Below are 11,885 nucleotides of genomic sequence, written 5' to 3'. Positions count from 1 at the left end.
ATCTCACAAACCATGGGATCATCACCTGAACGGAAATCAAGAGTTGGATGCTAAACCAGCTGAGCCACCCAGGTGCCCCTTGGGGTGGGGGGTGGGGGACATGTTTTACAAGAGATTATATAACCCAAACTATATTTACTGTAGTCTTCAGTTCCTGTCAGCCAGCTCCTGTCTTCAGTCCTAAGTGAGGCTCTAAGGGGGTACAGGGAAGGTCTCCATGTAGACAGGGAGCTGGTGCCAGAGCTCCACCTTCCAGGTTTCAGGTTCTTGCGAAAATACCGTTAAAAAAAAAAAAATCTGGTAATTGTTCCTGAGAGGGGGGTGGAGGTGGGAAGGACAGGTAATTAATTTGCATCTTTAGTTTACTAGACAAATCTTTCCATTTCTACTAGATAAAAATCGCTTCACAATGTTTTTGTTTGATGGACCTTAGGTGCTCAAAATGCCATTAATCCTAGTTGTTTGCAAGATGACTGGTGTCATGTCATTGCTGATTGGCTCATGTATGACCAATAAGTATTATTTCCAAGTTCTTGGGTTGGATGGGGTATGGATATTCAATGTATTATTATTTTAGAATAATACATGAATAAACAAAACTTTAAATAAATTTCTCCTAAATAAATCAGCAAATAAAAATCTTTACAAATGTCTTTGTGTTTTTCCTTCAAGTAGAAAACATTTGTATCAAATGAAGTTTTCCCCTTTCATTCAGAAAGACAGTTTTCTTTAGAGTGACTTTTTTTTCCTCCTGAAATTCACTCAGTGTTCACTCCCATAATGTTCCTGGTCTCCTGAAGCAAAGAATACTTAATATTTTGCAGAGCATTCATGGTCTACAAGATGTTTGCAACTTGATAAAAGTCTGAATGAAAACTTCACTGATAGTTTGTATCAAATTTAGGTATGAATTCCTCTGGGAAAATTCTTTGTCCGGTAAATTCAGGCTAGTCTGCATGACCTTTTCTCTGCTTTTAATGATCATATTAAACAACACAGTTTTATATTTCTGTTTGAATCCAACAGCAAGTTTCAATTCTGTTTCTTTAATTCAGTTGTTATTTGAGCAATCATTTAGGAGATGTTTCTTGGAGACCTAGAAGGAGCCAGGGATGAGCTTTGATACTCCATGTTGAGGGCTCATTAACACTCTGGAGTTATCTTGGCCATGTTAGGAATTTAACTCTTTTGTCCAGGCCAGTCAGTGCAACAAAATGACTTCAGATTGGCTGTGTTTAATCAAGCAAAATGAAATTGCTGTTTTAATTCTTACATGTGACATTTTGCACTGATCTAGACTTATATATGAAAGACTTGACAGAAGAATAAGAAACTTCCTCCAAGTCCAAAACCTACTGAGAGTTCATTTTGTTCATCACGTGAAACAAACAGCACTGCCAGGGTGCTTGGCCAGGTCCTTAGCGAGTTTCTTTGCGAGTTCCGGCGTGCAGTGAAGATTGAGCACCCACTCTGTGCTGTGTGAAGGATGTGACGTGTGGTGAATCTCCACCCTGGTGGGTCATGATTTAATCTCTGTGGAATTTGATGGTGTTGAGAGTTACTTCCCTACCAAATCCTCTTCTCTTTGGCTGCTCAATCTATATTACAAATTTACATGAACAGTTTTGGAGGGGAAGGTTATAGAACCATGTTGATATATTAATGAAATCCAATTATAGTAGAATCATATTAATATTTTCAACTCGCCGTCCATGCTGTTTGAGCAGTCTCTGAAATTTAACTGTCCAACTCTTAAAAGATTGGACAGTGAATCAAATGGGAGAAATTAATTTTTTTGTTTATTTTTGAGAGAGAGAGAGAGAGAGCGAGCACTCATGGGGGAGGGGCAGAGAGCGAGAGGGAGACACGGAATCCGAAGCAGGCTCCGGGCTCCAAGCTGTTGGCACAGAGCCCAACGTGCGGCTGGGACCCATGAACTGTGAGACCATGACCTGAGCTGAAGTTGGACACTTAACCAACTGCGCCACCCAGGCACCCCACCCCGCCTTTTCTTTTCTCTTTTCCCTTTTCCTTGCTTTGCTTTTCTTGTTATTTTCAGAGAGAAAGAAAGTGCAAGTCAGGGAGGGGCAGAGAGAGAGAGGAGACAATCCCAAACAAGCTCTACATCTTGAGTGCAGAGCCCAAGGCAGGGCTTGAACTCACGAACCATGAGATCATGACCTGAGCCAAAGTCAGACACTTAACCAACTGAGTATACCAGGTGCCTGCCCCAACTTACTGTTTTTTCTAATGAAAAGTTTCATGACAAGTTTCCTATAATTTGCATCAACTGTGTTTGAACTAATGGTACTTAACAGTTTTTTGATAGAGGAGCACCTCCTTCTTCTGTCCATTCTGATTATATTTTCATGGAAGGAGGAAGAAACACACATATGCATGAAAAATGCAAATGCCCCAGTAGTTTTCTGTAATATATCTGGTGGTAAAAGCTGCCCTGATTCAGTGATTAGGAACCCAGAATGAGGCCCCTGCAATTCAGAAAGCCCTTTCAACTCCTGGGAAGGGTATCTTAGGAGAGACCGTCTGGGGGCAGGATGGGTTCTTCGTGGGTCCGACATCCTTTCTTCTTGCTGATGTAAAGCTGCTCGTGGCCCACGGAGGGGCTGAGATCTGGCTCAGAGGTAGGTGTGGCTGTGGGGGCTGAGCTGAAAGCTGTGACAGTAACCCCATGATGCCCAGGGAAGCAGTGGCCTGACATCAAAGGAACACTTTGGACTTACGTTGTTTCCAGAATCACCATCTTTCTCTCTTCCATATTCCCAGATTTCTATGTCTACATGTGGACCAGGAAATAAATTTGATTCTAAGCATAGCTGAGATCACTTTAATTGAATAGTTGTAAATATATACATAAATGGGAAGAAAAACATAAGAGATAAGAATAGTCAGTGCCCTCTTTTCCTCTCTAAAATTGGAGCATCTTTGGAATGGCATTTGAAATTCAGCCGTATGGCTCAGTGTCAGTCTGATGTGGATATTCTAGAAATCTCTGGAAGTTAATACACTTCAGTGTGATGGAACTAAAGACGTCATGCAGAACTGAAGAGTGACTACATCACTGCAGATGCTTAATAATGTGCCTAATGAAAAACAGGCAGAGTGAAGAATTTTAATTTTTTTTTTTAAGATTTATTTTTGGGAGACAGAGTGCAAAGCAGGGGAGGGGCAGAGAGAGAGAGGGAGACACAGAACATGAAGCAGACTCCAGGCTCCAAGCTCTGAGCTCTGAGCTGTCAGCACAGAGCTGCACAAGGGGCTCGAACCCACGAAGCGTGGGATCATGACCTGGGCCAAAGTCGGAGGCTTAACTGAGCCACCCAGGTGCCCCAAGAATGAAGAATTTTAAAGTGGATTTCTCCACTGACATGCTTGTCTTTTGCAAAACTTGCTTTATAAGTGGTTAAGATTTGTACCGTTTTGTTGCAAAGAGCCCTCTTTAAATGCATTACGTTTGTGACATAGTGGTTGTGTAGGTGGCGTAGGACTTTTGTATGCAGTATTCATCAAGAAAAGAACACAAAGCACATTTCCATGCCATTGAGAAGCAATAGTGGGTGTCTATAAAATGTGTAGTACTAGAGTTTTGAAAACATATCTTGGGCTGGTGCCTGTTTTAAACTCTCCTGAAACAGTTTATTTAAAACAAAATCACTTTTTTTTTTTTTTTTGGTTAGATGGTAACACAGGCATAAGGCTCCGTATCCCAGAAATTTGGTTCTGCCGCTATGAAAATGGGGAGATACTGTGGTGATAACTGGTTTTTCCATGCCAAACCCTACACTTAACAGTGCATTGAAAACTGTCTCGTGGGCGATTTGTGAAGCTTTGAAGTGTTCGCTTCCTGCCTCCCTGGCCGCGGACCATTTCTGAGCTCCTGGCACTGTGTATGTGCCGGCCAAGCACAGTGCTAGACAGGTTTGGAAGACGAGGAGGTAAGCTCCTAAGAATGACAATTTAGGGCTCTCTTTTTATAGGATAAGAAACTGAGATATTAAGAGGTGTAACTTATCTGAGGTTAGACAGCTAGGGGCAGAGTGAAGACTTGATTTCCAGATTTCAACATAGCAAAAGCACGGATTTATATCAGGCTATTCTGCTTTTGTGAAAGTAAATCATAATCACTTGTAATATACTACTTAGGTGGTAGGAAGTTTATAAACGGGGGATCAAAGTACAGTTTTTAACCTAGGTTTTTAGATTTTAAAATTTCTTAGAAATTAGCATATTTGAATAAGATATTTTCGTGTAGTGGCATTCTTAGGATGTGAACTATTTTTTTTAAATGGCTTGTTTTTACAAACCCCCACCCCCCCAAAAAAAGGAAAAATGTAATCCTAACCTAAAAATAAAATGACTTTAATATGGGTTCTAAGCTATCTAAAGTCATTAGGATTTAAACCTCCTAAGTGGTGCTTTTAAGCAAATAAGTTCTGTTTGGAGTGCTATTGTGCTATCTAGAGGGAAAAAAAAGGCTCGATTTTTTACTTTTTCTGATTATCGTAGGTAACAGATGGTTTGCACTTAGTTCAGTGAACCAAACAAAGAGCAGACTTTGCATAAAATTTCTGTTGATGGTGCATTTTATCTCACTGAAATGGGTTGTATGGACCTTCTGAATAATGAATAGCATATTTGTGTTATTCTGATCTTTTCTGCTACAGAGTGCCAGATAAATGTGAAGGACAAACGACCTGGCATTGCCACTTTAAAAGTTGTACAGTATCAGGGCGCCTGGGTGGCTCAGCCGGTTAAGCGTCTGACTTCTGCTCAGGTCGTGATCTCTCAGTTTGTGGGTTCGAGCTCTGCGTCGGTCTCTGTGTTGACAGCCCGGAGCCTGGAGCCTGCTTCAGATTCTGTCTCCTTCTGTCTCTGCCCGTCCCCCATTCGTGCTCTCTCTCTGCCTCTCAAAAATGAATAAACATTAAAAACAAAACAAAACACACAGGCCAGTCCTGAGCACCTCAGCGCAACAGTCAGAGAGCACGTCTGTGGGTTGTCTCCCCTCGGGGCTCCTGTGGCATTGCTCACCACGCCCCAGGAGCTGGAAGGTGTGGTAACAGGAAGGGGACAGTTCTCATAGCTCCGCCCCACCACCTGCTGCCATTGGAAGATCAGAACAACTAGAGGCAATCATTTAAACATTAATGACTGTTCCTTCCAGGGGAGCCTGGGTGTCCAACTTCAGCTCAGGACATGATCTCATGGCTCATGGGTTCGAGCCCCACGTCGGGCTGTGTTCTGACAGCTCAGAGCCTGGAGCCTGCTTTGGATTCTGTCTCTCCCTCTGTCCCTCCCCTGCTCACACTCTCTTTCTCAAAAAATGAATAAACATTAAAAAAAAAAAGTTGTACAGAATCTATTTTTTACTCTTACTACTGTGCCAACTCTAGGCATGTTGCAGGCCCTGACTAATTTGACAACTGATAAGTTGCTCCAGTGACTTTGGAAACTGCAGGCACTTTTATCTCCTTGAACTACATTGAAATTGTAGTAACTTAATTTTTGTAAGGATTTTAAACCTGAAAGAAAGCCTGGGGAACCCCATCGTACCTCTCTAATCCCCCAGTCTTGAAATTGTTTAGTACAGTTGCTGTCTAATGTTTGACTTTCTGTCGATCCACCAGCCTGTTCTTAGTTGTCGCTTAACTCTTGTGTGGCATCAAAAGGTGCAGGTGATGGAGGCGTGAGGCAGGCAGGATGACGTGGCTGCCGCTGAGGTCACTTGACCAGCCAGGAGTTGCAGACACACCTGCAGTTGGTAATTGAAAGCTCAGTTGAGAACTTTACTTTGTCTCACAGATTTTCTTTTTAACTTTTTTAACGTTTATTCATTTTTTGAGACAGGGCATGAGCGGGGGAGGGGCAGCGAGAGAGGGAGACGCAGAATCTGAAGCAGGTTCCAGGCTGGGAGCTGTCAGCACAGAGCCCGACCCGAGGCTCAAACTCAGGAGCTGTGAGATCATGACCTGAGCTGAAGTCAGGCGCCCCTCAGGCGCCCTTCATCTCACATAATTTTAACGCATTACGTAGCAGACAGGGGAATTGGTAAAGTTGAACTACATATTTTCACTTCTTTGTATGCATGAATCAGAATTCAGGCTGTTTTCAAGAAGTGGAAGAAAAGGAAGATTTGAACCAAGTGTAATTTCCGTTGAGATAAAAGGTGAGCAAAGAATGCAAGGATCCTTATTTTTTTTTTCCGCCCCCAGAAAATGATATATGTAGAATAGTGTTTGAAGGCAGAGAAAATAATTTTTCTCTGGGGTTCACTTCAGCAGAACTTGCACTGAGATTATTTTCTGAAGCATAATATACAGCATTCCTAGTTTTAATAAATCATGAGATTCTAGGCTCACAAGACACCTGTACATTTCATCCCAAACAGAATCATGCCTCACCATTCCTCACAGGTGTGTGTATTGTGTAAGAGTGAGCTGGAGGTTGTATGTGTGCAGACACATCTGTAGAAAAGTCAACATTTCCTAACTAGTAACATTAACGATAATAGTTTGTATTTAAAAACAATAAAATGTTGGTGATATCTATAGTTGTAGAAAAATCAGCATTTTCTCCTTAACTTCTTAATTCCCAACACTAATTGTTCCAACTCTGATGGTTCCAACTCTGTTTCAGTGCTTAGGAAAAGAAGGGCTTAGGACATCAGAAGATCCCTTAAGCTCCTTTCCTGCTCTAGAAGTAAAATAGCAAGTTCCCTTTTATTATTCCCTAGGTTTTCCTATTATTCCCTAGGCTCCCATCAAGAGCCTCCTGATGTCTTTTGTGGCCATGTCAGGTATGATGCACTCAGACGTAAGAGACCTACTGTGTGGCTGGGATGCGCGGGGTGGGGGGTGGTGGACAGGGGCAACTGGTGGCCATTTCAGGTAATTCAGCTTATAATCAAGGAAGCATTTTCAGCGGGCTGCAGGTGTCCTCTCTTCCCCCCTACCTCATTTAGTCTCCTGTCCTCTTCTTAGTCCTCCTCCACCCGCCTCTGCCTCCCCCCTCCTCCTCCCCCTCCTCCGCCTCCTCTTGGTCCCTTTGTCCTTTTCTCCCTCCTCCCCCTCCTCCTCCTCCTCCCCTTGTCCCCCTTTCTTCTGCCTCCTCCTCCTCCTCCCTCCTCTTGCTCCTCCCTTATCATTCTTCTAGTTGGAAGTGTGAGGGGGCAAACTGTCTAGATAAACCTGAGCCCACTGCTCACCAGCGACTCAGCTGTCAAGACTGAGCTCTTCTGTGGACCATGCTCTGGTGTCATCCTTAACTGTCTGCTGGCCTTGTCGCGTGGGGTGTATTTTCTCCTTTGGATGAGGTCAGCCTTGAAGAACACTGTTAACGGGCACTTGGCAGAGGCTCTGGGGAGCATGCTGTTGAGTGGAGAAGCTGGTGTCCGCATCTGCTTTCCCTCCACTCCCTCATTCTCTTCGTATACTCCCTTTCCCTCAAGCCTGACTCTAAATGCTAACTTCAGGGTAATGGGCAACCTTTTCAGAGTATAAAAATCAACAGTGGATGTAGAGAGGTACTTCTGTAATAACTTTTTAAGAAAAATCTGCTTCACTTATAGCATCACATTAACTTTGTGTGGAAGAGGCCCTTGTAGTTACTCTAAAAAAAAAAAAAAAAAAAAAAGCCAATGCATTTTCTCAAGAAGTCAGCCCCTCTATGAGTCATCGCTTTTAGTTATTGCTTTTCCAAGTAACTTTTAAATGGAGCTAGTTTATGGCTTGAATTAGAGTAATCTAGTTACTGCTTTTTGAAATCCTGTTATGACATTTGTTATTATAGAAATTACTCACAGGATAGAATTCAGTGAATTAGATTTCTATTCGAGTAATATTTGTCTGTAAAGCATTAATTATTATATATTTTTAAATTATTGCATTTAAAAGACATCTACTGGCAGAACATATTTTAGGTCAGGCTTTTCGAGGATAATAACCATTTTATAAGGACTTGCTGGTACATGGTACTAAATTGGAGGTTGTACAAAGCCCAAACAGCAACCCATCATTGAAGGAATTTCCCATTGAAATACAAATCAAAACCACACTCAGATATCACCTCACGCCAGTCAGAGTGGCCAAAATGAACAAATCAGGAGACTATATATGCTGGAGTGGATGTGGAGAAACAGGAACCCTCTTGCACTGTTGGTGGGAATGCAAACTGGTGCAGCCGCTCTGGAAAACGGTGTGAAGGTTCCTCAAAAAATTAAAAATAGATCTACCCTATGACCCAGCAATAGCACTGCTAGGAATTTACCCAAGGGATACAGGAGTGCTGATGCATAGGGGCGCTTGTACCCCAATGTTCATAGCAGCACTCTCAACAGTAGCCAAATTATGGAAAGAGCCTAAATGTCCATCAGATGATGAATGGATAAAGAAATTGTGGTTTATATACCCAATGGAGTACTACGTGGCAATGAGAAAGAATGAAATATGGCCCTTTGTAGCAACGTGGACAGAACTGGAGAGTGTTATGCTAAGTGAAATAAGCCATACAGAGAAAGACAGATACCATATGTTTTCACTCTTAGGTGGATCCTGAGAAACTTAACAGAAACCCATGGGGGAGGGGAAGGAAAAAAAAAAGAGGTTAGAGTGGGAGAGAGCCAAAGCATAAGAGACTCTTAAAAACTGAGAACAAACTGAGGGTTGATGGGCGGTGGGAGGGAGGCGAGGGTGGGTGATGGGTATTGAGAAGGGCACCTTTTGGGATGAGCACTGGGTGTTGTATGGAAACCAATTTGACAATAAATTTAAAAAAAAAAAAAAGAAAGAAGAAAGAATTTCCCATTTACAACTTAGACTCTGAAAGCTAGAATTTAGAGGGTTTGAACCCATACTAGGGCCACCAGAGTTTATGTTTCTTCACAAGCCACCTCTTGACAAACTGTGACTATGGAACCAATAATTGCACGGCATTATATGCCATTCTTTAAGGAAATGAAATCTTTGGCTCATTGGCCCAAAGATAAACTTTAAGCTATTTTATAATTTCATTTTTCTCCTTTAAAAACATATAGCCACTCAGTAGTTCTGGAATGCCCACTAAATGCAGAACTTTTCTGTGTACTTAGATACACACGCAAATTTTAAAAAGGATATGTTCTTTGAGCTCTTAGAATTTATACTCTAAGTCAGACTTATTGGTGTCTCTATACCCAGAACAGAGTAACAAACGACTTGGCTCTTTTCCTAAGCCCTAGAGACATACAATCCACTATCTATCATTAAAAAATAGAACCCCAGGTGGTTCTGGAGTAAATAAAAATAGACTTTCTCAACACTCTTAAAGTCCTTTTTTCTACAAAAAAAATTTTTAATTATGTTGAAGTAAACATAGCTTAAAATATCCTGCCTTGCCATTTTTTTAAATTAAAGTCTTAACATTTATTTATTTTTAGAGAGAGAAAATGCATGAGCAGGAGAGGGGCAGAGAGAGAGAGGGAGAGGGAGAGAATCCTAAGCAGGCTCCATACCATCACCATGGGAGCCTGACATGGGACTCGAACTCACAAACTGGGAAGTCATGACCTGAACTGAAGCCAAGAGTCGGGCACTTAAGCAAGTGAGTGAGCCACCCAGGCACCCCACCTGTCTTAACCGTTTTTAAGTGTACATTTCAGTAGTGTTAGTTTACTTAGTTGGGTAACCAACCTCTAGAACTTTTTCCTTTTTTAAAACTAAACTCTATACCCAGAGAACAACTCCATTTTTCTCTCTCCTCTCAACCCCAGGCAATCATTCTATGGATTTGACTACTCTAGATACTTTATATAAGTGCAATTCAACAGTATTTATCTTTTTGTGACTGGGTTATTTCACTTAGTGAATGCCCTCAAGGTTCACTCATGCTGTAACATGTGTCAGAGTAGCCTGGTTTTTGTTTTTTTGTTTGTTTGTTTGTTTTTGTTTTAACGTTTATTTACTTTTGAGAGAGAGAGGGAAACCGAGAATCCCAAGCAGGCTCCGCACTGTCAGCACAGAACCCCACATGGGGCTCGAACTCACAAACTGTGAAATCATGACCTGAGATGAAATCAAGAATCAGACACTTAATTGACTAAGCCACCCAGGTGCCCTGAATATCCTGTTGTTTAGGGCTGAATAATATTCCAGTGTGTGTATACACCACATTTTGTGTATCCATTCATTTGTCAGAGAATATTTAGATTGCTTCCAACTTTAGGTATTGTGAATAATGCTGCTGTAAATATGCGTGTGCAAATATCTTTTTGAGTCCCTGTTTACAGTTATTTTGAATATATACCCAAAAATGGAATTGCTGAAGCATATGGTTATTTTAATTTTTTTAAAGAATCAGTATAGGGGTGCATCAGTAGCTCAGTTGGTTAAGTGTCCAACTTCAGCTTAGGTCATGGATCTCATGGTTCGTGGGTTCTAGTCCCACGCTGGGCTCTGTGCCTATAGCTCAGAGCCTGGAGCCTGCTTCCTTCCTGGAGCCTTCCTTCCCCCTCTCTCGCTCTCCCTCTCTCTCTCTTTCTTCTCAAAAATGAATAAATGTTCTACAAATTTTTTAAAAAAGAATCGCTATACTGTTTTCCATAGTGGTTGCACCATTTTACATTCCCACCAATAGTGCACAAGGTTTCCAGTCTCTCCACATCCTTGCCAACACTTAGTATTTTCTGTTTTATTTTTTTTAATTAATAATCATCCCAGTAGGTGTTAGAGTGCTGTTATAATTACAAATTTTCTCTAAACTAAATAAATATAAAATCAAATGTTTTACTTTCCTTCACACCAAAAGAAGTTTAAAACATTGCCTGGTTGTTTTCCTAAGATTTAAAAGTTTCCATTTATTCTCAGGGTAAGTTGCCTTTTGTATACAACAGGCAAAAGATATACATAAGTTGCCTTTTGTATAATAGCATCTGTCAGTAAAGAAAGCCCTGAGCTTGTCTCAACACACAAATAGCATGTGAATAAGGATGTACACGCTCCACTCTTACAGGATTGCTTGGGCGTCAAAGCCCCCCTCCACGTTCGTGAGGCTTCCCACTGATTCGGTCCCAATTCCCTGGGTCCAGGTATGTAATGCAAACGAATGAAACAGGCGTGTGGTGAACTAGAAAGCAAACTTTTAAAAGTACCACGTGCACTGAAGCATAGTTTGGGAGGTGGGAGGAGTGGCTGATAGAGTCAGCAGAGTCCTGGAAACTGTGGAAAGAGTAGATGTGACTTGAGAATGCAGCCCAGGAAAAAACCCTATTTTTATTCCATCTCTCTTTAAGTATGTCAGAACACGCTATATATAAGGCACTTCCAAATATCTTTTCCCTTAAAAATGCACACAGAAAGGATGAAGCTGGGAGATCTGTAGCCGCAGTTGATGGCAGTTGACTCCTTGCATTTAATTCTGAAATAACTTAAACTTTTAAATTTCCTAGATTTCCGTCTTCTCTGAAAGCTATTCTGAGTGGAAACAAAGCTCAGTCTTGCCTGGATGGAATGACTTTTTCCTGTTTCTCAGTTTCTGTATTCACCTTTTAGGCTAGCTTCACTATCCTTTGTTTCAGCCAAAAATGTTGTCTTGTGAAAACGATCACTTAAAACCTCATCTTCCAGAAGATTCTACTTTTTCAAATTGATGAATCACAACTACCTTAAGTCTTAGAAGCATGGCAGTAATAAGGATACAGGCAGGAGAGGGCCCGATAAATTTTACTGAAATGAGAAAGACAATCTCCTGTTAGTGTGCGATCTGTATAGTCCCAGTGTTGAGTATTATCATAGTCTGGGCTAAGAGAGTAAGAGCTTTTTTTTCCCCCTGGTCTTGTAGGACATTGGTTTTTGAAGGTACATTGGTTGAGCTGTCATTAAAGGCAGGTGAAGCTT

At 41.5% G+C, this 11,885-nt stretch overlaps 1 protein-coding gene across 1 annotated transcript in view; it reads left to right on the top strand.

Moving 5' to 3' along the window:
• Positions 1–1,490: 1,490 nt before the first annotated feature.
• The window catches only part of SLC7A2 (solute carrier family 7 member 2), a 67,455-nt gene continuing 57,060 nt past the window's right edge, over positions 1,491–11,885 (top strand). The window contains exon 1 of the mRNA XM_040490071.1: positions 1,491–1,514. The gene's annotated coding sequence lies outside the window, so the exon portion shown is untranslated. The remainder of the gene's footprint in view (positions 1,515–11,885) is intronic.

The sequence above is a fragment of the Herpailurus yagouaroundi genome, unplaced genomic scaffold (genome assembly GCF_014898765.1).
Source record: "Herpailurus yagouaroundi ecotype Mexico unplaced genomic scaffold, PumYag 181, whole genome shotgun sequence".
NCBI classification, from domain to species: domain Eukaryota; kingdom Metazoa; phylum Chordata; class Mammalia; order Carnivora; family Felidae; genus Herpailurus; species Herpailurus yagouaroundi.
The sequence above is the reverse complement of the archived record's forward strand: the minus strand, read 5'-3'. Positions and strand labels throughout refer to the sequence as shown.